The 24,289-nt window shown below is 41.0% G+C and overlaps 28 non-coding genes across 28 annotated transcripts; all 28 read left to right on the top strand.

Moving 5' to 3' along the window:
* The first annotated feature begins 543 nt into the window (after positions 1-543).
* trnav-cac (transfer RNA valine (anticodon CAC)) lies at positions 544-616 on the top strand. The gene has a single exon. It is a non-coding gene; the product is annotated as a tRNA-Val (tRNA).
* A 552-nt stretch (positions 617-1,168) lies between these two features.
* trnav-aac (transfer RNA valine (anticodon AAC)) lies at positions 1,169-1,241 on the top strand. Its single transcript has one exon. It is a non-coding gene; the product is annotated as a tRNA-Val (tRNA).
* Positions 1,242-1,941: 700 nt separating this feature from the next.
* On the top strand, positions 1,942-2,014 carry trnav-aac (transfer RNA valine (anticodon AAC)). The gene has a single exon. It is a non-coding gene; the product is annotated as a tRNA-Val (tRNA).
* Positions 2,015-2,714: 700 nt separating this feature from the next.
* Positions 2,715-2,787, top strand: trnav-aac (transfer RNA valine (anticodon AAC)). The gene has a single exon. It is a non-coding gene; the product is annotated as a tRNA-Val (tRNA).
* Positions 2,788-3,222: 435 nt separating this feature from the next.
* Positions 3,223-3,295, top strand: trnav-cac (transfer RNA valine (anticodon CAC)). The gene has a single exon. It is a non-coding gene; the product is annotated as a tRNA-Val (tRNA).
* A 617-nt stretch (positions 3,296-3,912) lies between these two features.
* On the top strand, positions 3,913-3,985 carry trnav-cac (transfer RNA valine (anticodon CAC)). Its single transcript has one exon. It is a non-coding gene; the product is annotated as a tRNA-Val (tRNA).
* Positions 3,986-4,442: 457 nt separating this feature from the next.
* Positions 4,443-4,515, top strand: trnav-aac (transfer RNA valine (anticodon AAC)). Its single transcript has one exon. It is a non-coding gene; the product is annotated as a tRNA-Val (tRNA).
* Positions 4,516-4,950: 435 nt separating this feature from the next.
* On the top strand, positions 4,951-5,023 carry trnav-cac (transfer RNA valine (anticodon CAC)). The gene has a single exon. It is a non-coding gene; the product is annotated as a tRNA-Val (tRNA).
* A 617-nt stretch (positions 5,024-5,640) lies between these two features.
* trnav-cac (transfer RNA valine (anticodon CAC)) lies at positions 5,641-5,713 on the top strand. The gene has a single exon. It is a non-coding gene; the product is annotated as a tRNA-Val (tRNA).
* Positions 5,714-6,435: 722 nt separating this feature from the next.
* On the top strand, positions 6,436-6,508 carry trnav-aac (transfer RNA valine (anticodon AAC)). The gene has a single exon. It is a non-coding gene; the product is annotated as a tRNA-Val (tRNA).
* Positions 6,509-7,613: 1,105 nt separating this feature from the next.
* trnav-aac (transfer RNA valine (anticodon AAC)) lies at positions 7,614-7,686 on the top strand. The gene has a single exon. It is a non-coding gene; the product is annotated as a tRNA-Val (tRNA).
* A 1,208-nt stretch (positions 7,687-8,894) lies between these two features.
* trnav-cac (transfer RNA valine (anticodon CAC)) lies at positions 8,895-8,967 on the top strand. The gene has a single exon. It is a non-coding gene; the product is annotated as a tRNA-Val (tRNA).
* A 552-nt stretch (positions 8,968-9,519) lies between these two features.
* On the top strand, positions 9,520-9,592 carry trnav-aac (transfer RNA valine (anticodon AAC)). The gene has a single exon. It is a non-coding gene; the product is annotated as a tRNA-Val (tRNA).
* Positions 9,593-10,292: 700 nt separating this feature from the next.
* Positions 10,293-10,365, top strand: trnav-aac (transfer RNA valine (anticodon AAC)). Its single transcript has one exon. It is a non-coding gene; the product is annotated as a tRNA-Val (tRNA).
* Positions 10,366-11,065: 700 nt separating this feature from the next.
* Positions 11,066-11,138, top strand: trnav-aac (transfer RNA valine (anticodon AAC)). Its single transcript has one exon. It is a non-coding gene; the product is annotated as a tRNA-Val (tRNA).
* Positions 11,139-11,573: 435 nt separating this feature from the next.
* trnav-cac (transfer RNA valine (anticodon CAC)) lies at positions 11,574-11,646 on the top strand. The gene has a single exon. It is a non-coding gene; the product is annotated as a tRNA-Val (tRNA).
* Positions 11,647-12,263: 617 nt separating this feature from the next.
* Positions 12,264-12,336, top strand: trnav-cac (transfer RNA valine (anticodon CAC)). The gene has a single exon. It is a non-coding gene; the product is annotated as a tRNA-Val (tRNA).
* A 722-nt stretch (positions 12,337-13,058) lies between these two features.
* trnav-aac (transfer RNA valine (anticodon AAC)) lies at positions 13,059-13,131 on the top strand. The gene has a single exon. It is a non-coding gene; the product is annotated as a tRNA-Val (tRNA).
* A 989-nt stretch (positions 13,132-14,120) lies between these two features.
* Positions 14,121-14,193, top strand: trnav-uac (transfer RNA valine (anticodon UAC)). Its single transcript has one exon. It is a non-coding gene; the product is annotated as a tRNA-Val (tRNA).
* Positions 14,194-16,240: 2,047 nt separating this feature from the next.
* Positions 16,241-16,313, top strand: trnav-uac (transfer RNA valine (anticodon UAC)). Its single transcript has one exon. It is a non-coding gene; the product is annotated as a tRNA-Val (tRNA).
* A 1,563-nt stretch (positions 16,314-17,876) lies between these two features.
* trnav-aac (transfer RNA valine (anticodon AAC)) lies at positions 17,877-17,949 on the top strand. The gene has a single exon. It is a non-coding gene; the product is annotated as a tRNA-Val (tRNA).
* A 373-nt stretch (positions 17,950-18,322) lies between these two features.
* trnav-uac (transfer RNA valine (anticodon UAC)) lies at positions 18,323-18,395 on the top strand. Its single transcript has one exon. It is a non-coding gene; the product is annotated as a tRNA-Val (tRNA).
* A 711-nt stretch (positions 18,396-19,106) lies between these two features.
* trnav-uac (transfer RNA valine (anticodon UAC)) lies at positions 19,107-19,179 on the top strand. The gene has a single exon. It is a non-coding gene; the product is annotated as a tRNA-Val (tRNA).
* A 966-nt stretch (positions 19,180-20,145) lies between these two features.
* On the top strand, positions 20,146-20,218 carry trnav-uac (transfer RNA valine (anticodon UAC)). The gene has a single exon. It is a non-coding gene; the product is annotated as a tRNA-Val (tRNA).
* Positions 20,219-20,929: 711 nt separating this feature from the next.
* On the top strand, positions 20,930-21,002 carry trnav-uac (transfer RNA valine (anticodon UAC)). The gene has a single exon. It is a non-coding gene; the product is annotated as a tRNA-Val (tRNA).
* An 852-nt stretch (positions 21,003-21,854) lies between these two features.
* On the top strand, positions 21,855-21,927 carry trnav-cac (transfer RNA valine (anticodon CAC)). Its single transcript has one exon. It is a non-coding gene; the product is annotated as a tRNA-Val (tRNA).
* A 256-nt stretch (positions 21,928-22,183) lies between these two features.
* Positions 22,184-22,256, top strand: trnav-uac (transfer RNA valine (anticodon UAC)). Its single transcript has one exon. It is a non-coding gene; the product is annotated as a tRNA-Val (tRNA).
* Positions 22,257-23,519: 1,263 nt separating this feature from the next.
* Positions 23,520-23,592, top strand: trnav-uac (transfer RNA valine (anticodon UAC)). Its single transcript has one exon. It is a non-coding gene; the product is annotated as a tRNA-Val (tRNA).
* Positions 23,593-24,289: the final 697 nt, after the last annotated feature.

Genomic DNA, 24,289 nt, shown 5'->3' with positions numbered 1-24,289 from the left:
AAATTTGTGACTGGCAAATTTATGCCAAATTCAGAGTTTCTGCAGTGAAGTGGTTATCACGTTCGCCTAACACGCGAAAGGTCCTCGGATCGAAACCGAGCAGAAACATAGTCTGTTTTAAGCCATAGAGTGGAATATAATGACAAGGTAACCAAACCTTTAAGCATTCAATGCACGGTTTTGTAGACTGTCGAAATTCAGCCTCTATTATGTCACGTACAATGTTCTTTTAGTGACAGTCGCATTCTCCTGACGTGAAAGGTCCCTAGTCGAAACCGAGCAGAAACATAGTCTGCTTTAAGCCATAGAGTGGAATATAACGACAAGGTAACAAAACCTTAAGCATTCAATGCACTGTTTTGTAGACAAGGCTTAAGACTAGTCCCATACTGAAATGAATGTTCGAGATGTCTCACCTGAATAAACTTGACCTGGAACACCTTCAAATTTGTGACTGGCAAGTTTCTTGCCAAAGTCAGACAATGCTTGCGTGGTCTGTTTTAAACCAGCGCCAGGTTGACGACGTACGCAGGAATTGTCCACGTTTCTGTAGTGTAGTGGTTATCACGTTTGCTTCACACGCAAAAGGTCCTCGGTTCGAAACCGAGCAGAAACATAGTCTGCTTTAAGCCATAGAGAGGAATATAATGACAAGGTAACCAAAACTTTAAGCATTCAATGCACGGTTTTGTAGACTGTCGAAATTCAGCCTCTATTATGTCACGTGCAATGTTCTTTTAGTGACAGTCGCATTCTCCTGACGTGAAAGGTCCCTAGTCGAAACCGAGCAGAAACATAGTCTGCTTTAAGCCATAGAGTGGAATATAACAATAAGGTAACCAAACCTTTAAGCATTCAATGCACGGTTTTGTAGACTGTCGAAATTCAGCCTCTATAATGTTACGTACTATGTTCTTTTAGTGACTGTCGCATTCTCCTGACGTGAAAGGTCCCTAGTCGAATGCGAGCAGAAACATAGTCTGCTTTAAGCCATAGAGTGGAATATAATGACAAGGTAACCAAACCTTTAAGCATTCAATGCACGGTTTCGTAGACAAGGCTTAAGACTAGTCCCAGACTAAGATGAGTGTTTGAGATTTCTTAACTGAAAAATCTTGCTCTGAAACACCTTAAAATTTGTGACTGGCAAATTTATGCCAAATTCAGAGTTTCTGTAGTGTAGTGGTTATCACGTTCGCCTAACACGCGAAAGGTCCTCGGTTCGAAACCGAGCAGAAACATAGTCTGTTTTAAGCCATAGAGTGGAATATAATGACAAGGTAACCAAACCTTTAAGCATTCAATGCACGGTTTTGTAGACTGTCGAAATTCAGCCTCTATTATGTCACGTACAATGTTCTTTTAGTGACAGTCGCATTCTCCTGACGTGAAAGGTCCCTAGTCGAAACCGAGCAGAAACATAGTCTGCTTTAAGCCATAGAGTGGAATATAACGACAAGGTAACAAAACCTTAAGCATTCAATGCACTGTTTTGTAGACAAGGCTTAAGACTAGTCCCATACTGAAATGAATGTTCGAGATGTCTCACCTGAATAAACTTGACCTGGAACACCTTCAAATTTGTGACTGGCAAGTTTCTTGCCAAAGTCAGACAATGCTTGCGTGGTCTGTTTTAAACCAGCGCCAGGTTGACGACGTACGCAGGAATTGTCCACGTTTCTGTAGTGTAGTGGTTATCATGTTTGCTTCACACGCTAAAGGTCCTCGGTTCGAAACCGAGCAGAAACATAGACTGCTTTAAGCCATAGAGAGCAATATAATGACAAGGTAACCAAACCTTTAATCATTCAATGCACGGTTTCGTAGACAAGGCTTAAAACTAGTCCCAGACTAAGATGATTGTTTGAGATTCCTTAATTGAAAAATCTTGCCCTGAAGCACCTTAAAATTTGTTACTGGCAAATTTATGCGAAATTCAGAGTTTCTGTAGTGTAGTGGTTATCACGTTCGCCTAACACGCGAAAGGTCCTCGGTTCGAAACCGAGCAGAAACATAGTCTGTTTTAAGCCATAGAGTGGAATATAATGACAAGGTAACCAAACCTTTAAGCATTCAATGCACGGTTTTGTAGACTGTCGAAATTCAGCCTCTATTATGTCACGTACAATGTTCTTTTAGTGACAGTCGCATTCTCCTGACGTGAAAGGTCCCTAGTCGAAACCGAGCAGAAACATAGTCTGCTTTAAGCCATAGAGTGGAATATAACGACAAGGTAACAAAACCTTAAGCATTCAATGCACTGTTTTGTAGACAAGGCTTAAGACTAGTCCCATACTGAAATGAATGTTCGAGATGTCTCACCTGAATAAACTTGACCTGGAACACCTTCAAATTTGTGACTGGCAAGTTTCTTGCCAAAGTCAGACAATGCTTGCGTGGTCTGTTTTAAACCAGCGCCAGGTTGACGACGTACGCAGGAACTGTCCACGTTTCTGTAGTGTAGTGGTTATCATGTTTGCTTCACACGCTAAAGGTACTCGGTTCGAAACCGAGCAGAAACATAGACTGCTTTAAGCCATAGAGAGCAATATAATGACAAGGTAACCAAACCTTTAATCATTCAATGCACGGTTTCGTAGACAAGGCTTAAAACTAGTCCCAGACTAAGATGATTGTTTGAGATTCCTTAATTGAAAAATCTTGCCCTGAAGCACCTTAAAATTTGTTACTGGCAAATTTATGCGAAATTCAGAGTTTCTGTAGTGTAGTGGTTATCACGTTCGCCTAACACGCGAAAGGTCCTCGGTTCGAAACCGAGCAGAAACATAGTCTGTTTTAAGCCATAGAGTGGAATATAATGACAAGGTAACCAAACCTTTAAGCATTCAATGCACGGTTTTGTAGACTGTCGAAATTCAGCCTCTATTATGTCACGTACAATGTTCTTTTAGTGACAGTCGCATTCTCCTGACGTGAAAGGTCCCTAGTCGAAACCGAGCAGAAACATAGTCTGCTTTAAGCCATAGAGTGGAATATAACGACAAGGTAACAAAACCTTAAGCATTCAATGCACTGTTTTGTAGACAAGGCTTAAGACTAGTCCCATACTGAAATGAATGTTCGAGATGTCTCACCTGAATAAACTTGACCTGGAACACCTTCAAATTTGTGACTGGCAAGTTTCTTGCCAAAGTCAGACAATGCTTGCGTGGTCTGTTTTAAACCAGCGCCAGGTTGACGACGTACGCAGGAATTGTCCACGTTTCTGTAGTGTAGTGGTTATCACGTTTGCTTCACACGCAAAAGGTCCTCGGTTCGAAACCGAGCAGAAACATAGTCTGTTTTAAGCCATAGAGTGGAATATAATGACAAGGTAACCAAACCTTTAAGCATTCAATGCACGGTTTTGTAGACTGTCGAATTTCAGCCTCTATTATGTTACAAGCTATGTTCTTTTAGTGACTGTCGCATTCTCCTGACGTGAAAGGTCCTCGGTTCGAAACCGAGCAGAAACATAGTCTGTTTTAAGCCATAGAGTGGAATATAATGACAAGGTAACCAAACCTTTAAGCATTCAATGCACGGTTTTGTAGACTGTCGAATTTCAGCCTCTATTATGTCACGTACTATGTTCTTTTAGTGACTGTCGCATTCTCCTGACGTGAAAGGTCCCTAGTCGAAACCGAGCAGAAACATAGTCTGCTTTAAGCCATAGAGTGGAATATAATGACAAGGTAACCAAACCTTTAAGCATTCAATGCAAGGTTTCGTAGACAAGGCTTAAGACTAGTCCCATACTAAGATGAATGTTCGAGATGTCTTACCTGAATTAACTTGACCTGGAATACCTTCAAATTTCTGACTGGCAAGTTTCTTGCCAAAGTCAGACAATGCTTGCGTGGTCTGTTTTAAACCAGCGCCAGGTTGACGACGTAAGCAGGAATTGTCCACGTTTCTGTAGTGTAGTGGTTATCACGTTTGCTTCACACGCAAAAGGTCCTCGGTTCGAAACCGAGCAGAAACATAGTCTGCTTTAAGCCATAGAGAGGAATATAATGACAAGGTAACCAAACCTTTAAGCATTCAATGCACGGTTTCGTAGACAAGGCTTAAGACTAGTCCCAGACTAAGATGATTGTTTGAGATTCCTTAACTGAAAAATCTTGCCCTGAAACACCTTAAAATTTGTTACTGGCAAAATTATGCGAAATTCAGAGTTTCTGTAGTGTAGTGGTTATCACGTTCGCCTAACACGTGAAAGGTCCTCGGTTCGAGACCGAGCAGAAACATAGTCTGCTTTAAGCCATAGAGTGGAATATAATGACAAGGTAACCAAACCTTTAAGCATTCAATGCACGGTTTCGTAGACAAGGCTTAAGACTAGTCCCAGACTAAGATGAGTGTTTGAGATTTCTTAACTGAAAAATCTTGCCCTGAAACACCTTAAAATTTGTGACTGGCAAATTTATGCCAATTTCAGAGTTTCTGTAGTGTAGTGGTTATCACGTTCGCCTAACACGCGAAAGGTCCTCGGTTCGAAACCGAGCAGAAACATAGTCTGTTTTAAGCCATAGAGTGGAATATAATGACAAGGTAACCAAACCTTTAAGCATTCAATGCACGGTTTTGTAGACTGTCGAAATTCAGCCTCTATTATGTCACGTACAATGTTCTTTTAGTGACAGTCGCATTCTCCTGACGTGAAAGGTCCCTAGTCGAAACCGAGCAGAAACATAGTCTGCTTTAAGCCATAGAGTGGAATATAACGACAAGGTAACAAAACCTTAAGCATTCAATGCACTGTTTTGTAGACAAGGCTTAAGACTAGTCCCATACTGAAATGAATGTTCGAGATGTCTCACCTGAATAAACTTGACCTGGAACACCTTCAAATTTGTGACTGGCAAGTTTCTTGCCAAAGTCAGACAATGCTTGCGTGGTCTGTTTTAAACCAGCGCCAGGTTGACGACGTACGCAGGAATTGTCCACGTTTCTGTAGTGTAGTGGTTATCACGTTTGCTTCACACGCAAAAGGTCCTCGGTTCGAAACCGAGCAGAAACATAGTCTGTTTTAAGCCATAGAGTGGAATATAATGACAAGGTAACCAAACCTTTAAGCATTCAATGCACGGTTTTGTAGACTGTCGAATTTCAGCCTCTATTATGTTACAAGCTATGTTCTTTTAGTGACTGTCGCATTCTCCTGACGTGAAAGGTCCTCGGTTCGAAACCGAGCAGAAACATAGTCTGTTTTAAGCCATAGAGTGGAATATAATGACAAGGTAACCAAACCTTTAAGCATTCAATGCACGGTTTTGTAGACTGTCGAATTTCAGCCTCTATTATGTCACGTACTATGTTCTTTTAGTGACTGTCGCATTCTCCTGACGTGAAAGGTCCCTAGTCGAAACCGAGCAGAAACATAGTCTGCTTTAAGCCATAGAGTGGAATATAATGACAAGGTAACCAAACCTTTAAGCATTCAATGCAAGGTTTCGTAGACAAGGCTTAAGACTAGTCCCATACTAAGATGAATGTTCGAGATGTCTTACCTGAATTAACTTGACCTGGAATACCTTCAAATTTCTGACTGGCAAGTTTCTTGCCAAAGTCAGACAATGCTTGCGTGGTCTGTTTTAAACCAGCGCCAGGTTGACGACGTAAGCAGGAATTGTCCACGTTTCTGTAGTGTAGTGGTTATCACGTTTGCTTCACACGCAAAAGGTCCTCGGTTCGAAACCGAGCAGAAACATAGTCTGCTTTAAGCCATAGAGAGGAATATAATGACAAGGTAACCAAACCTTTAAGCATTCAATGCACGGTTTCGTAGACAAGGCTTAAGACTAGTCCCAGACTAAGATGATTGTTTGAGATTCCTTAACTGAAAAATCTTGCCCTGAAACACCTTAAAATTTGTTACTGGCAAAATTATGCGAAATTCAGAGTTTCTGTAGTGTAGTGGTTATCACGTTCGCCTAACACGTGAAAGGTCCTCGGTTCGAGACCGAGCAGAAACATAGTCTGCTTTAAGCCATAGAGTGGAAAATAATGACAAGGTAACCAAACCTTTAAGCATTCAATGCACGGTTTCGTAGACAAGGCTTAAGACTAGTCCCAGACTAAGATGAGTGTTTGAGATTTCTTAACTGAAAAATCTTGCCCTGAAACACCTTAAAATTTGTGACTGGCAAATTTATGCCAATTTCAGAGTTTCTGTAGTGTAGTGGTTATCACGTTCGCCTAACACGCGAAAGGTCCTCGTTTCGAAACCGAGCAGAAACATAGTCTGTTTTAAGCCATAGAGTGGAATATAATGACAAGGTAACCAAACCTTTAAGCATTCAATGCACGGTTTCGTAGACAAGGCTTAAGACTAGTCCCAGACTAAGATGAGTGTTTGAGATTCCTTAACTGAAAAATCTTGCCCTGAAACACCTTAAAATTGGTTACTGGCAAAATTATGCGAAATTCAGAGTTTCTGTAGTGTAGTGGTTATCACGTTCGCCTAACACGCGAAAGGTCCTCGGTTCGAGACCGAGCAGAAACAGTTTTCAGGTTTTGGCGTCAACCAGAGCAAATGCCATCGGTGTAAAACTTAGCTGCAATGCGTATCGGCCTGATTGAAAGCTTTTTGGGATTGTCAAATTCAGCCTCCATTTTGTCACGTACAATTTTCTATTAGTGACTGTCGCATTCTCCTGACGTTAAAGGTCCCTAGTCGAAACCGAGCAGAAACATAGTCTTTTTTAAGCCATAGAGTGGAATATAATGACAAGGTAACCAAACCTTTAAGCATTCAATGCACGGTTTTTATAGACTGTCGAAATTCAGCCTCTATTATGTTACAAGCTATGTTCTTTTAGTGACTGTCGCATTCTCCTGACGTGAAAGGTCCCTAGTCGAAACCGAGCAGAAACATAGTCTTTTTTAAGCCATAGAGTGGAATATAATGACAAGGTAACCAAACCTTTAAGCATTCAATGCACGGTTTTTATAGACTGTCGAAATTCAGCCTCTATTATGTTACAAGCTATGTTCTTTTAGTGACTGTCGCATTCTCCTGACGTGAAAGGTCCTCGGTTCGAAACCGAGCAGAAACATAGTCTGTTTTAAGCCATAGAGTGGAATATAATGACAAGGTAACAAAACCTTTAAGCATTCAATGCACGGTTTTGTAGACTGTCGAAATTCAGCCTCTATTATGTCACGTACTATGTTCTTTTAGTGACTGTCGCATTCTCCTGACGTGAAAGGTCCCTAGTCGAAACCGAGCAGAAACCTAGTCTGCTTTAAGCCATAGAGTGGAATATAATGACAAGGTAACCAAACCTTTAAGCATTCAATGCACGGTTTCGTAGACTGTCGAAATTCAGCCTCTATAATGTTACGTACTATGTTCTTTTAGTGACTGTCGCATTCTCCTGACGTGAAAGGTCCCTAGTCGAATGCGAGCAGAAACATAGTCTGCTTTAAGCCATAGAGTGGAATATAATGACAAGGTAACCAAACCTTTAAGCATTCAATGCACGGTTTCGTAGACAAGGCTTAAGACTAGTCCCAGACTAAGATGAGTGTTTGAGATTTCTTAACTGAAAAATCTTGCTCTGAAACACCTTAAAATTTGTGACTGGCAAATTTATGCCAAATTCAGAGTTTCTGTAGTGTAGTGGTTATCACGTTCGCCTAACACGCGAAAGGTCCTCGGTTCGAAACCGAGCAGAAACATAGTCTGTTTTAAGCCATAGAGTGGAATATAATGACAAGGTAACCAAACCTTTAAGCATTCAATGCACGGTTTTGTAGACTGTCGAAATTCAGCCTCTATTATGTCACGTACTATGTTCTTTTAGTGACTGTCGCATTCTCTTGACGTGAAAGGTCCCTTGTCGAAACCGAGCAGAAACATAGTCTGCTTTAAGCCATAGAGTGGAATATAACGACAAGGTAACAAAACCTTAAGCATTCAATGCACTGTTTTGTAGACAAGGCTTAAGACTAGTCCCATACTGAAATGAATGTTCGAGATGTCTCACCTGAATAAACTTGACCTGGAACACCTTCAAATTTGTGACTGGCAAGTTTCTTGCCAAAGTCAGACAATGCTTGCGTGGTCTGTTTTAAACCAGCGCCATGTTGACGACGTACGCAGGAATTGTCCACGTTTCTGTAGTGTAGTGGTCATCATGTTTGCTTCACACGCTAAAGGTCCTCGGTTCGAAACCGAGCAGAAACATAGACTGCTTTAAGCCATAGAGAGCAATATAATGACAAGGTAACCAAACCTTTAAGCATTCAATGCACGGTTTCGTAGACAAGGCTTAAGACTAGTCCCAGACTAAGATGATTGTTTGAGATTCCTTAACTGAAAAATCTTGCCCTGAAACACCTTAAAATTTGTGACTGGCAAATTTATGCCAAATTCAGAGTTTCTGCAGTGAAGTGGTTATCACGTTCGCCTAACACGCGAAAGGTCCTCGGATCGAAACCGAGCAGAAACATAGTCTGTTTTAAGCCATAGAGTGGAATATAATGACAAGGTAACCAAACCTTTAAGCATTCAATGCACGGTTTTGTAGACTGTCGAAATTCAGCCTCTATTATGTCACGTACAATGTTCTTTTAGTGACAGTCGCATTCTCCTGACGTGAAAGGTCCCTAGTCGAAACCGAGCAGAAACATAGTCTGCTTTAAGCCATAGAGTGGAATATAACGACAAGGTAACAAAACCTTAAGCATTCAATGCACTGTTTTGTAGACAAGGCTTAAGACTAGTCCCATACTGAAATGAATGTTCGAGATGTCTCACCTGAATAAACTTGACCTGGAACACCTTCAAATTTGTGACTGGCAAGTTTCTTGCCAAAGTCAGACAATGCTTGCGTGGTCTGTTTTAAACCAGCGCCAGGTTGACGACGTACGCAGGAATTGTCCACGTTTCTGTAGTGTAGTGGTTATCACGTTTGCTTCACACGCAAAAGGTCCTCGGTTCGAAACCGAGCAGAAACATAGTCTGCTTTAAGCCATAGAGAGGAATATAATGACAAGGTAACCAAAACTTTAAGCATTCAATGCACGGTTTTGTAGACTGTCGAAATTCAGCCTCTATTATGTCACGTGCAATGTTCTTTTAGTGACAGTCGCATTCTCCTGACGTGAAAGGTCCCTAGTCGAAACCGAGCAGAAACATAGTCTGCTTTAAGCCATAGAGTGGAATATAACAATAAGGTAACCAAACCTTTAAGCATTCAATGCACGGTTTTGTAGACTGTCGAAATTCAGCCTCTATAATGTTACGTACTATGTTCTTTTAGTGACTGTCGCATTCTCCTGACGTGAAAGGTCCCTAGTCGAATGCGAGCAGAAACATAGTCTGCTTTAAGCCATAGAGTGGAATATAATGACAAGGTAACCAAACCTTTAAGCATTCAATGCACGGTTTCGTAGACAAGGCTTAAGACTAGTCCCAGACTAAGATGAGTGTTTGAGATTTCTTAACTGAAAAATCTTGCTCTGAAACACCTTAAAATTTGTGACTGGCAAATTTATGCCAAATTCAGAGTTTCTGTAGTGTAGTGGTTATCACGTTCGCCTAACACGCGAAAGGTCCTCGGTTCGAAACCGAGCAGAAACATAGTCTGTTTTAAGCCATAGAGTGGAATATAATGACAAGGTAACCAAACCTTTAAGCATTCAATGCACGGTTTTGTAGACTGTCGAAATTCAGCCTCTATTATGTCACGTACAATGTTCTTTTAGTGACAGTCGCATTCTCCTGACGTGAAAGGTCCCTAGTCGAAACCGAGCAGAAACATAGTCTGCTTTAAGCCATAGAGTGGAATATAACGACAAGGTAACAAAACCTTAAGCATTCAATGCACTGTTTTGTAGACAAGGCTTAAGACTAGTCCCATACTGAAATGAATGTTCGAGATGTCTCACCTGAATAAACTTGACCTGGAACACCTTCAAATTTGTGACTGGCAAGTTTCTTGCCAAAGTCAGACAATGCTTGCGTGGTCTGTTTTAAACCAGCGCCAGGTTGACGACGTACGCAGGAATTGTCCACGTTTCTGTAGTGTAGTGGTTATCATGTTTGCTTCACACGCTAAAGGTCCTCGGTTCGAAACCGAGCAGAAACATAGACTGCTTTAAGCCATAGAGAGCAATATAATGACAAGGTAACCAAACCTTTAATCATTCAATGCACGGTTTCGTAGACAAGGCTTAAAACTAGTCCCAGACTAAGATGATTGTTTGAGATTCCTTAATTGAAAAATCTTGCCCTGAAGCACCTTAAAATTTGTTACTGGCAAATTTATGCGAAATTCAGAGTTTCTGTAGTGTAGTGGTTATCACGTTCGCCTAACACGCGAAAGGTCCTCGGTTCGAAACCGAGCAGAAACATAGTCTGTTTTAAGCCATAGAGTGGAATATAATGACAAGGTAACCAAACCTTTAAGCATTCAATGCACGGTTTTGTAGACTGTCGAAATTCAGCCTCTATTATGTCACGTACAATGTTCTTTTAGTGACAGTCGCATTCTCCTGACGTGAAAGGTCCCTAGTCGAAACCGAGCAGAAACATAGTCTGCTTTAAGCCATAGAGTGGAATATAACGACAAGGTAACAAAACCTTAAGCATTCAATGCACTGTTTTGTAGACAAGGCTTAAGACTAGTCCCATACTGAAATGAATGTTCGAGATGTCTCACCTGAATAAACTTGACCTGGAACACCTTCAAATTTGTGACTGGCAAGTTTCTTGCCAAAGTCAGACAATGCTTGCGTGGTCTGTTTTAAACCAGCGCCAGGTTGACGACGTACGCAGGAACTGTCCACGTTTCTGTAGTGTAGTGGTTATCATGTTTGCTTCACACGCTAAAGGTACTCGGTTCGAAACCGAGCAGAAACATAGACTGCTTTAAGCCATAGAGAGCAATATAATGACAAGGTAACCAAACCTTTAATCATTCAATGCACGGTTTCGTAGACAAGGCTTAAAACTAGTCCCAGACTAAGATGATTGTTTGAGATTCCTTAATTGAAAAATCTTGCCCTGAAGCACCTTAAAATTTGTTACTGGCAAATTTATGCGAAATTCAGAGTTTCTGTAGTGTAGTGGTTATCACGTTCGCCTAACACGCGAAAGGTCCTCGGTTCGAAACCGAGCAGAAACATAGTCTGTTTTAAGCCATAGAGTGGAATATAATGACAAGGTAACCAAACCTTTAAGCATTCAATGCACGGTTTTGTAGACTGTCGAAATTCAGCCTCTATTATGTCACGTACAATGTTCTTTTAGTGACAGTCGCATTCTCCTGACGTGAAAGGTCCCTAGTCGAAACCGAGCAGAAACATAGTCTGCTTTAAGCCATAGAGTGGAATATAACGACAAGGTAACAAAACCTTAAGCATTCAATGCACTGTTTTGTAGACAAGGCTTAAGACTAGTCCCATACTGAAATGAATGTTCGAGATGTCTCACCTGAATAAACTTGACCTGGAACACCTTCAAATTTGTGACTGGCAAGTTTCTTGCCAAAGTCAGACAATGCTTGCGTGGTCTGTTTTAAACCAGCGCCAGGTTGACGACGTACGCAGGAATTGTCCACGTTTCTGTAGTGTAGTGGTTATCACGTTTGCTTCACACGCAAAAGGTCCTCGGTTCGAAACCGAGCAGAAACATAGTCTGTTTTAAGCCATAGAGTGGAATATAATGACAAGGTAACCAAACCTTTAAGCATTCAATGCACGGTTTTGTAGACTGTCGAATTTCAGCCTCTATTATGTTACAAGCTATGTTCTTTTAGTGACTGTCGCATTCTCCTGACGTGAAAGGTCCTCGGTTCGAAACCGAGCAGAAACATAGTCTGTTTTAAGCCATAGAGTGGAATATAATGACAAGGTAACCAAACCTTTAAGCATTCAATGCACGGTTTTGTAGACTGTCGAATTTCAGCCTCTATTATGTCACGTACTATGTTCTTTTAGTGACTGTCGCATTCTCCTGACGTGAAAGGTCCCTAGTCGAAACCGAGCAGAAACATAGTCTGCTTTAAGCCATAGAGTGGAATATAATGACAAGGTAACCAAACCTTTAAGCATTCAATGCAAGGTTTCGTAGACAAGGCTTAAGACTAGTCCCATACTAAGATGAATGTTCGAGATGTCTTACCTGAATTAACTTGACCTGGAATACCTTCAAATTTCTGACTGGCAAGTTTCTTGCCAAAGTCAGACAATGCTTGCGTGGTCTGTTTTAAACCAGCGCCAGGTTGACGACGTAAGCAGGAATTGTCCACGTTTCTGTAGTGTAGTGGTTATCACGTTTGCTTCACACGCAAAAGGTCCTCGGTTCGAAACCGAGCAGAAACATAGTCTGCTTTAAGCCATAGAGAGGAATATAATGACAAGGTAACCAAACCTTTAAGCATTCAATGCACGGTTTCGTAGACAAGGCTTAAGACTAGTCCCAGACTAAGATGATTGTTTGAGATTCCTTAACTGAAAAATCTTGCCCTGAAACACCTTAAAATTTGTTACTGGCAAAATTATGCGAAATTCAGAGTTTCTGTAGTGTAGTGGTTATCACGTTCGCCTAACACGTGAAAGGTCCTCGGTTCGAGACCGAGCAGAAACATAGTCTGCTTTAAGCCATAGAGTGGAAAATAATGACAAGGTAACCAAACCTTTAAGCATTCAATGCACGGTTTCGTAGACAAGGCTTAAGACTAGTCCCAGACTAAGATGAGTGTTTGAGATTTCTTAACTGAAAAATCTTGCCCTGAAACACCTTAAAATTTGTGACTGGCAAATTTATGCCAATTTCAGAGTTTCTGTAGTGTAGTGGTTATCACGTTCGCCTAACACGCGAAAGGTCCTCGTTTCGAAACCGAGCAGAAACATAGTCTGTTTTAAGCCATAGAGTGGAATATAATGACAAGGTAACCAAACCTTTAAGCATTCAATGCACGGTTTCGTAGACAAGGCTTAAGACTAGTCCCAGACTAAGATGAGTGTTTGAGATTCCTTAACTGAAAAATCTTGCCCTGAAACACCTTAAAATTGGTTACTGGCAAAATTATGCGAAATTCAGAGTTTCTGTAGTGTAGTGGTTATCACGTTCGCCTAACACGCGAAAGGTCCTCGGTTCGAGACCGAGCAGAAACAGTTTTCAGGTTTTGGCGTCAACCAGAGCAAATGCCATCGGTGTAAAACTTAGCTGCAATGCGTATCGGCCTGATTGAAAGCTTTTTGGGATTGTCAAATTCAGCCTCCATTTTGTCACGTACAATTTTCTATTAGTGACTGTCGCATTCTCCTGACGTTAAAGGTCCCTAGTCGAAACCGAGCAGAAACATAGTCTTTTTTAAGCCATAGAGTGGAATATAATGACAAGGTAACCAAACCTTTAAGCATTCAATGCACGGTTTTTATAGACTGTCGAAATTCAGCCTCTATTATGTTACAAGCTATGTTCTTTTAGTGACTGTCGCATTCTCCTGACGTGAAAGGTCCCTAGTCGAAACCGAGCAGAAACATAGTCTTTTTTAAGCCATAGAGTGGAATATAATGACAAGGTAACCAAACCTTTAAGCATTCAATGCACGGTTTTTATAGACTGTCGAAATTCAGCCTCTATTATGTTACAAGCTATGTTCTTTTAGTGACTGTCGCATTCTCCTGACGTGAAAGGTCCTCGGTTCGAAACCGAGCAGAAACATAGTCTGTTTTAAGCCATAGAGTGGAATATAATGACAAGGTAACAAAACCTTTAAGCATTCAATGCACGGTTTTGTAGACTGTCGAAATTCAGCCTCTATTATGTCACGTACTATGTTCTTTTAGTGACTGTCGCATTCTCCTGACGTGAAAGGTCCCTAGTCGAAACCGAGCAGAAACCTAGTCTGCTTTAAGCCATAGAGTGGAATATAATGACAAGGTAACCAAACCTTTAAGCATTCAATGCACGGTTTCGTAGACAAGGCTTAAGACTAGTCCCATACTAAGATGAATGTTCGAGATGTCTTACCTGAATAAACTTGACCTGGAATACCTTCAAATTTGTGACTGGCAAGTTTCTTGCCAAAGTCAGACAATACTTGCGTGGTCTGTTTTAAACCAGCGCCAGTTTGACGACGTACGCAGGAATTGTCCACGTTTCTGTAGTGTAGTGGTTATCACGTTTGCTTTACACGCAAAAGGTCCTCGGTTCGAAACCGAGCAGAAACATAGTCTGCTTTAAGCCATAGAGTGGAATATAATGACAAGGTAACCAAACCTTTAAGCATTCAATGCACGGTTTCGTAGACAAGGCTTAAGACTAGTCCCAGACTAAGATGATTGTTTGAGATTCCTTAACTGAAAAATCTTGCCCTGAAACACCTTAAAATTTGTGACTGGCAAATTTATGCCAATTTCAGAGTTTCTGTAGTGTAGTGGTTATCACGTTCGCCTAACACGCGAAAGGTCCTCGTTTCGAAACCGAGCAGAAACATAGTCTGTTTTAAGCCATAGAGTGGAATACAATGACAAGGTAACCAAACCTTTAAACATTCAATGCACGGTTTTGTAGACTGTCGAAATTCAGCCTCTATTATGTCACGTACTATGTTCTTTTAGTGACTGTCGAATTCTCCTGACGTGAAAGGTCCCTAGTCGAAACCGAGCAGAAACATAGTCTGTTTTAAGCCATAGAGTGGAATATAATGACAAGGTAACCAAACCTTTAAGCATTCAATGCACGGTTTTGTAGACTGTCGAAATTCAGCCTCTATTATGTCACGTACTATGTTCTTTTAGTGACTGTCGCATTCTCCTGACGTGAAAGGTCCCTAGTCGAAACCAAGCAGAAACATAGTCTGCTTTAAGCCATAGAGTGGAATATAATGACAAGGTAACCAAACCTTTAAGCATTCAATGCACGGTTTCGTAGACAAGGCTTAAGACTAGTCCCAGACTAAGATGAGTGTTTGAGATTTCTCAACTGAAAAATCTTGCCCTGAAACACCTTAAAATTTGTGACTGGCAAATTTATGCCAAGTTCAGAGTTTCTGTAGTGTAGTGGTTATCACGTTCGCCTAACACGCGAATTGTCCTCGGTTCGAAACCGAGCAGAAACATAGTCTGTTTTAAGCCATAGAGTGGAATATAATGACAAGGTAACCAAACCTTTAAGCATTCAATGAATGGTTTATATAGACAGTCGAAATTCAGCCTCTATTATGTTACAAGCTATGTTCTTTTAGTGACTGTCGCATTCTCCTGACGTGAAAGGTCCCTAGTCGAAACCGAGCAGAAACATAGTCTGCTTTAAGCCATAGAGTGGAATATAATGACAAGGTAACCAAACCTTTAAGCATTCAATGCACGGTTTCGTAGACAAGGCTTAAGACTAGTCCCAGACTAAGATGATTGTTTGAGATTCCTTAACTGAAAAATCTTGCTTTGAAACACCTTAAAATTTGTGACTGGCAAATTTATGCCAATTTCAGAGTTTCTGTAGTGTAGTGGTTATCACGTTTGCTTTACACGCAAAAGGTCCTTGGTTCGAAACCGAGCAGAAACATAGTCTGCTTTGTGCCATAGAGTGGAATATAATGACAAGGTAACCAAACCTTTAAGCATTCAATGCACGGTTTCGTAGACAAGGCTTAAGACTAGTCCCAGACTAAGATGAGTGTTTGAGATTTCTTAACTGAAAAATCTTGCCCAGAAAGACCTTAAAATTTGTGACTGGCAAATTTATGCGAAATTCAGAGTTTCTGTAGCGTATTGGTTATCACGTTCGCCTAACACGCGAAGGGTCCTCGGTTCGAGACCGAGCAGAAACAGTTTTCAGGTTTTGGCGTCAACCAGAGCAAATTCCATCGGTGTAAAACGTAGCTGCACTGCGTATCGGCCTGATTGAAAGCTTTTTGGGATTGTCAAATTCAGCCTCTATTATGTCACGTACTATGTTCTTTTAATGACTGTCGCATTCTCCTGACGTGAAAGGTCCCTAGTCGAAACCGAGCAGAATAATCGCCTTCTTTAAGTCATATGGTTAAACGTAATTACAAGCTAAACAAAATTTAAAGCATTTAATGCCAAGTTTTGTAGACAAGGCTTAAGACTAGTCCCAGACTAAGATGAATGTTCGAGATGTCTTACCTGAATAAACTTGACCTGGAATACCTTCAAATTTGTGACTGGCAAGTTTCTTGCCAAAGTCAGACAATAGTTGCGTGGTCTGTTTTAAACCAGCGCCAGGTTGACGACGTACGCAGGAATTGTCCACGTTTCTGTAGTGTAGTGGTTATCACGTTTGCTTTACACGCAAAAGGTCCTCGGTTCGAAACCGAGCAGAAACATAGTCTGCTTTAAGCCATAGAGTGGAATATAATGACAAGGTAACCAAACCTTTAAGCATTCAATGCACGGTTTCGTAGACAAGGCTTAAGACTAGTCCCATACTAAGATGAATGTTCGAGATGTCTTACCTGAATAAACTTGACCTGGAATACCTTCAAATTTGTGACTGGCAAGTTTCTTGCCAAAGTCAGACAATACTTGCGTGGTCTGTTTTAAACCAGCGCCAGTTTGACGACGTACGCAGGAATTGTCCACGTTTCTGTAGTTTAGTGGTTATCACGTTTGCTTTACACGCAAAAGGTCCTCGGTTCGAAACCGAGCAGAAACATAGTCTGCTTTAAGCCATAGAGTGGAATATAATGACAAGGTAACCAAACCTTTAAGCATTCAATGCACGGTTTCGTAGACAAGGCTTAAGACTAGTCCCAGACTAAGATGATTGTTTGAGATTCCTTTACTGAAAAATCTTGCCCTGAAACACCTTAAAATTTGTGACTGGCAAATTTATGCCAATTTCAGAGTTTCTGTAGTGTAGTGGTTATCACGTTCGCCTAACACGCGAAAGGTCCTCTGTTCGAAACCGAGCAGAAACATAGTCTGTTTTAAGCCATAGAGTGGAATATAATGACAAGGTAACCAAACCTTTAAGCATTCAATGAACGGTTTTTATAGACAGTCGAAATTCAGCCTCTATTATGTTACAAGCTATGTTCTTTTAGTGACTGTCGCATTCTCCTGACGTGAAAGGTCCCTAGTCGAAACCGAGCAGAAACATAGTCTGCTTTAAGCCATAGAGTGGAATATAATGACAAGGTAACCAAACCTTTAAGCATTCAATGCACGGTTTCGTAGACAAGGCTTAAGACTAGTCCCAGACTAAGATGATTGTTTGAGATTCCTTAACTGAAAAATCTTGCCCTGAAACACCTTAAAATTTGTGACTGGCAAATTTATGCCAATTTCAGAGTTTCTGTAGTGTAGTGGTTATCACGTTCGCCTAACACGCGAAAGGTCCTCGTTTCGAAACCGAGCAGAAACATAGTCTGTTTTAAGCCATAGAGTGGAATATAATGACAAGGTAACCAAACCTTTAAGCATTCAATGCACGGTTTTGTAGACTGTCGAAATTCAGCCTCTATTATGTCACGTACTATGTTCTTTTAGTGACTGTCGCATTCCCCTGACGCATTGCACCTTCAAATTTGTGACTGGCAAGTTTCTTGCCAAAGTCAGACAATGCTTGGGTGGTCTGTTTTAAACCAGCGCCAGTTTGACGACGTACGCAGGAATTGTCCAAGTTTCTGTAGTGTAGTGGTTACCACATTTGCTTCACACGCAAAAGGTCCTCGGTTCGAAACCGAGCAGAAACATAGTCTGCTTTAAGCCATAGAGTGGAATATAATGACAAGGTAACCAAACCTTTAAGCATTCAATGCACGGTTTCGTAGACAAGGCTTAAGACTAGTCCCATACTAAGATGAGTGTTTGAGATTTCTTAACTGAAAAATCTTGCCCTGAAACACCTTAAAATTTGTGACTGGCAAATTTATGCCAAATTCAGAGTTTCTGTAGTGTAGTGGTTATCACGTTCGCCTAACACGCGAAAGGTCCTCGGTTCGAAACCGAGCAGAAACATAGTCTGTTTTAAGCCATAGAGTGGAATATAATGACAAGGTAACCAAACCTTTAAGCATTCAATGAACGGTTTTTATAGACAGTCGAAATTCAGCCTCTATTATGTTACAAGCTATGTTCTTTTAGTGACTGTCGCATTCTCCTGACGTGAAAGGTCCCTAGTCGAAACCGAGCAGAAACATAGTCTGCTTTAAGCCATAGAGTGGAATATAATGACAAGGTAACCAAACCTTTAAGCATTCAATGCACGGTTTCGTAGACAAGGCTTAAGACTAGTCCCAGACTAAGATGATTGTTTGAGATTCCTTAACTGAAAAATCTTGCCCTGAAACACCTTAAAATTTGTTACTGGCAAATTTATGCGAAATTCAGAGTTTCTGTAGTGTAGTGGTTATCACGTTTGCTTTACACGCAAAAGGTCCTCGGTTCGAAACCGAGCAGAAACATAGTCTGCTTTGTGCCATAGAGTGGAATATAATGACAAGGTAACCAAACCTTTAAGCATTCAATGCACGGTTTCGTAGACAAGGCTTAAGACTAGTCCCAAACTAAGATGAGTGTTTGAGATTTCTTAACTGAAAAATCTTGCCCTGAAACACCTTAAAATTTGTGACTGGCAAATTTATGCGAAATTCAGAGTTTCTGTAGCGTATTGGTTATCACGTTCGCCTAACACGCGAATGGTCCTCGGTTCGAGACCGAGCAGAAACAGTTTTCAGGTTTTGGCGTCAACCAGAGCAAATGCCATCGGTGTAAAACGTAGCTGCACTGCGTATCGGCCTGATTGAAAGCTTTTTGGGATTGTCAAATTCAGCCTCTATTATGTCACGTACTATGTTCTTTTAATGACTGTCGCATTCTCCTGACGTGAAAGGTCCCTAGTCGAAACCGAGCAGAATAATCGCCTTCTGTAAGTCATATGGTTAAACGTAATTACAAGCTAAACAAAACTTTAAGCATTCAATGCCCAGTTTTGTAGACAAGGCTTAAGACTAGTCCCAGACTAAGATGAATGTTCGAGATGTCTTACCTGAATAAACTTGACCTGGAATACCTTCAAATTTGTGACTGGCAAGTTTCTTGCCAAAGTCAGACAATAGTTGCGTGGTCTGTTTTAAACCAGCGCCAGTTTGACGACGTACGCAGGAATTGTCCACGTTTCTGTAGTGTAGTGGTTATCACGTTTGCTTTACACGCAAAAGGTCCTCGGTTCGAAACCGAGCAGAAACATAGTCTGCTTTAAGCCATAGAGTGGAATATAATGACAAGGTAACCAAACCTTTAAGCATTCAATGCACGGTTTCGTAGACAAGGCTTAAGACTAGTCCCATACTAAGATGAATGTTCGAGATGTCTTACCTGAATAAACTTGACCTGGAATACCTTCAAATTTGTGACTGGCAAGTTTCTTGCCAAAGTCAGACAATACTTGCGTGGTCTGTTTTAAACCAGCGCCAGTTTGACGACGTACGCAGGAATTGTCCACGTTTCTGTAGTGTAGTCGTTATCACGTTTGCTTTACACGCAAAAGGTCCTCGGTTCGAAACCGAGCAGAAACATAGTCTGCTTTAAGCCATAGAGTGGAATATAATGACAAGGTAACCAAACCTTTAAGCATTCAATGCACGGTTTCGTAGACAAGGCTTAAGACTAGTCCCAGACTAAGATGATTGTTTGAGATTCCTTAACTGAAAAATCTTGCCCTGAAACACCTTAAAATTTGTGACTGGCAAATTTATGCCAATTTCAGAGTTTCTGTAGTGTAGTGGTTATCACGTTCGCCTAACACGCGAAAGGTCCTCGTTTCGAAACCGAGAAGAAACATAGTCTGTTTTAAGCCATAGAGTGGAATACAATGACAAGGTAACCAAACCTTTAAACATTCAATGCACGGTTTTGTAGACAGTCGAAATTCAGCCTCTATTATGTTACAAGCTATGTTCTTTTAGTGACTGTCGCATTCTCCTGACGTGAAAGGTCCCTAGTCGAAACCGAGCAGAAACATAGTCTGCTTTAAGCCATAGAGTGGAATATAATGACAAGGTAACCAAACCTTTAAGCATTCAATGCACGGTTTCGTAGACAAGGTTTAAGACTAGTCCCAGACTAAGATGATTGTTTGAGATTCCTTAACTGAAAAATCTTGCCCTGAAACACCTTAAAATTTGTGACTGGCAAATTTATGCCAATTTCAGAGTTTCTGTAGTGTAGTGGTTATCACGTTTGCTTTACACGCAAAAGGTCCTCGGTTCGAAACCGAGCAGAAACATAGTCTGCTTTGTGCCATAGAGTGGAATATAATGACAAGGTAACCAAACCTTTAAGCATTCAATGCACGGTTTCGTAGACAAGGCTTAAGACTAGTCCCAAACTAAGATGAGTGTTTGAGATTTCTTAACTGAAAAATCTTGCCCTGAAACACCTTAAAATTTGTGACTGGCAAATTTATGCGAAATTCAGAGTTTCTGTAGCGTATTGGTTATCACGTTCGCCTAACACGCGAATGGTCCTCGGTTCGAGACCGAGCAGAAACAGTTTTCAGGTTTTGGCGTCAACCAGAGCAAATGCCATCGGTGTAAAACGTAGCTGCACTGCGTATCGGCCTGATTGAAAGCTTTTTGGGATTGTCAAATTCAGCCTCTATTATGTCACGTACTATGTTCTTTTAATGACTGTCGCATTCTCCTGACGTGAAAGGTCCCTAGTCGAAACCGAGCAGAATAATCGCCTTCTTTAAGTCATATGGTTAAACGTAATTACAAGCTAAACAAAATTTAAAGCATTTAATGCCAAGTTTTGTAGACAAGGCTTAAGACTAGTCCCAGACTAAGATGAATGTTCGAGATGTCTTACCTGAATAAACTTGACCTGGAATACCTTCAAATTTGTGACTGGCAAGTTTCTTGCCAAAGTCAGACAATAGTTGCGTGGTCTGTTTTAAACCAGCGCCAGGTTGACGACGTACGCAGGAATTGTCCACGTTTCTGTAGTGTAGTGGTTATCACGTTTGCTTTACACGCAAAAGGTCCTCGGTTCGAAACCGAGCAGAAACATAGTCTGCTTTAAGCCATAGAGTGGAATATAATGACAAGGTAACCAAACCTTTAAGCATTCAATGCACGGTTTCGTAGACAAGGCTTAAGACTAGTCCCATACTAAGATGAATGTTCGAGATATCTTACCTGAATAAACTTGACCTGGAATACCTTCAAATTTGTGACTGGCAAGTTTCTTGCCAAAGTCAGACAATACTTGCGTGGTCTGTTTTAAACCAGCGCCAGTTTGACGACGTACGCAGGAATTGTCCACGTTTCTGTAGTTTAGTGGTTATCACGTTTGCTTTACACGCAAAAGGTCCTCGGTTCGAAACCGAGCAGAAACATAGTCTGCTTTAAGCCATAGAGTGGAATATAATGACAAGGTAACCAAACCTTTAAGCATTCAATGCACGGTTTCGTAGACAAGGCTTAAGATTAGTCCCAGACTAAGATGATTGTTTGAGATTCCTTAACTGAAAAATCTTGCCCTGAAACACCTTAAAATTTGTGACTGGCAAATTTATGCCAATTTCAGAGTTTCTGTAGTGTAGTGGTTATCACGTTCGCCTAACACGCGAAAGGTCCTCGTTTCGAAACCGAGCAGAAACATAGTCTGTTTTAAGCCATAGAGTGGAATATAATGACAAGGTAACCAAACCTTTAAGCATTCAATGCACGGTTTTGTAGACTGTCGAAATTCAGCCTCTATTATGTCACGTACTATGTTCTTTTAGTGACTGTCGCATTCCCCTGACGCATTGCACCTTCAAATTTGTGACTGGCAAGTTTCTTGCCAAAGTCAGACAATGCTTGGGTGGTCTGTTTTAAACCAGCGCCAGTTTGACGACGTACGCAGGAATTGTCCACGTTTCTGTAGTGTAGTGGTTATCACGTTTGCTTCACACGCAAAAGGTCCTCGGTTCGAAACCGAGCAGAAACATAGTCTGCTTTAAGCCATAGAGTGGAATATAATGACAAGGTAACCAAACCTTTAAGCATTCAATGCACGGTTTCGTAGACAAGGCTTAAGACTAGTCCCATACTAAGATGAATGTTCGAGATGTCTTACCTGAATAAACTTGACCTGGAATACCTTCAAATTTGTGACTGGCAAGTTTCTTGCCAAAGTCAGACAATACTTGCGTGGTCTGTTTTAAACCAGCGCCAGTTTGACGACGTACGCAGGAATTGTCCACGTTTCTGTAGTGTAGTGGTTATCACGTTTGCTTTACACGCAAAAGGTCCTCGGTTCGAAACCGAGCAGAAACATAGTCTGCTTTAAGCCATAGAGTGGAATATAATGACAAGGTAACCAAACCTTTAAGCATTCAATGCACGGTTTCGTAGACAAGGCTTAAGACTAGTCCCAGACTAAGATGATTGTTTGAGATTCCTTAACTGAAAAATCTTGCCCTGAAACACCTTAAAATTTGTGACTGGCAAATTTATGCCAATTTCAGAGTTTCTGTAGTGTAGTGGTTATCACGTTCGCCTAACACGCGAAAGGTCCTCGTTTCGAAACCGAGCAGAAACATAGTCTGTTTTAAGCCATAGAGTGGAATACAATGACAAGGTAACCAAACCTTTAAACATTCAATGCACGGTTTTGTAGACTGTCGAAATTCAGCCTCTATTATGTCACGTACTATGTTCTTTTAGTGACTGTCGAATTCTCCTGACGTGAAAGGTCCCTAGTCGAAACCGAGCAGAAACATAGTCTGTTTTAAGCCATAGAGTGGAATATAATGACAAGGTAACCAAACCTTTAAGCATTCAATGCACGGTTTTGTAGACTGTCGAAATTCAGCCTCTATTATGTCACGTACTATGTTCTTTTAGTGACTGTCGCATTCTCCTGACGTGAAAGGTCCCTAGTCGAAACCAAGCAGAAACATAGTCTGCTTTAAGCCATAGAGTGGAATATAATGACAAGGTAACCAAACCTTTAAGCATTCAATGCACGGTTTCGTAGACAAGGCTTAAGACTAGTCCCAGACTAAGATGAGTGTTTGAGATTTCTTAACTGAAAAATCTTGCCCTGAAACACCTTAAAATTTGTGACTGGCAAATTTATGCCAAGTTCAGAGTTTCTGTAGTGTAGTGGTTATCACGTTCGCCTAACACGCGAATTGTCCTCGGTTCGAAACCGAGCAGAAACATAGTCTGTTTTAAGCCATAGAGTGGAATATAATGACAAGGTAACCAAACCTTTAAGCATTCAATGAATGGTTTATATAGACAGTCGAAATTCAGCCTCTATTATGTTACAAGCTATGTTCTTTTAGTGACTGTCGCATTCTCCTGACGTGAAAGGTCCCTAGTCGAAACCGAGCAGAAACATAGTCTGCTTTAAGCCATAGAGTGGAATATAATGACAAGGTAACCAAACCTTTAAGCATTCAATGCACGGTTTCGTAGACAAGGCTTAAGACTAGTCCCAGACTAAGATGATTGTTTGAGATTCCTTAACTGAAAAATCTTGCCCTGAAACACCTTAAAATTTGTGACTGGCAAATTTATGCCAATTTCAGAGTTTCTGTAGTGTAGTGGTTATCACGTTTGCTTTACACGCAAAAGGTCCTCGGTTCGAAACCGAGCAGAAACATAGTCTGCTTTGTGCCATAGAGTGGAATATAATGACAAGGTAACCAAACCTTTAAGCATTCAATGCACGGTTTCGTAGACAAGGCTTAAGACTAGTCCCAGACTAAGATGAGTGTTTGAGATTTCTTAACTGAAAAATCTTGCCCAGAAAGACCTTAAAATTTGTGACTGGCAAATTTATGCGAAATTCAGAGTTTCTGTAGCGTATTGGTTATCACGTTCGCCTAACACGCGAAGGGTCCTCGGTTCGAGACCGAGCAGAAACAGTTTTCAGGTTTTGGCGTCAACCAGAGCAAATTCCATCGGTGTAAAACGTAGCTGCACTGCGTATCGGCCTGATTGAAAGCTTTTTGGGATTGTCAAATTCAGCCTCTATTATGTCACGTACTATGTTCTTTTAATGACTGTCGCATTCTCCTGACGTGAAAGGTCCCTAGTCGAAACCGAGCAGAATAATCGCCTTCTTTAAGTCATATGGTTAAACGTAATTACAAGCTAAACAAAATTTAAAGCATTTAATGCCAAGTTTTGTAGACAAGGCTTAAGACTAGTCCCAGACTAAGATGAATGTTCGAGATGTCTTACCTGAATAAACTTGACCTGGAATACCTTCAAATTTGTGACTGGCAAGTTTCTTGCCAAAGTCAGACAATAGTTGCGTGGTCTGTTTTAAACCAGCGCCAGTTTGACGACGTACG

The sequence above is a fragment of the Triplophysa dalaica genome, chromosome 5, assembly GCF_015846415.1.
Source record: "Triplophysa dalaica isolate WHDGS20190420 chromosome 5, ASM1584641v1, whole genome shotgun sequence".
NCBI classification, from domain to species: domain Eukaryota; kingdom Metazoa; phylum Chordata; class Actinopteri; order Cypriniformes; family Nemacheilidae; genus Triplophysa; species Triplophysa dalaica.
Note: the sequence above shows the minus strand (reverse complement) of the source record. Positions and strands in the feature narration are given on the sequence as shown.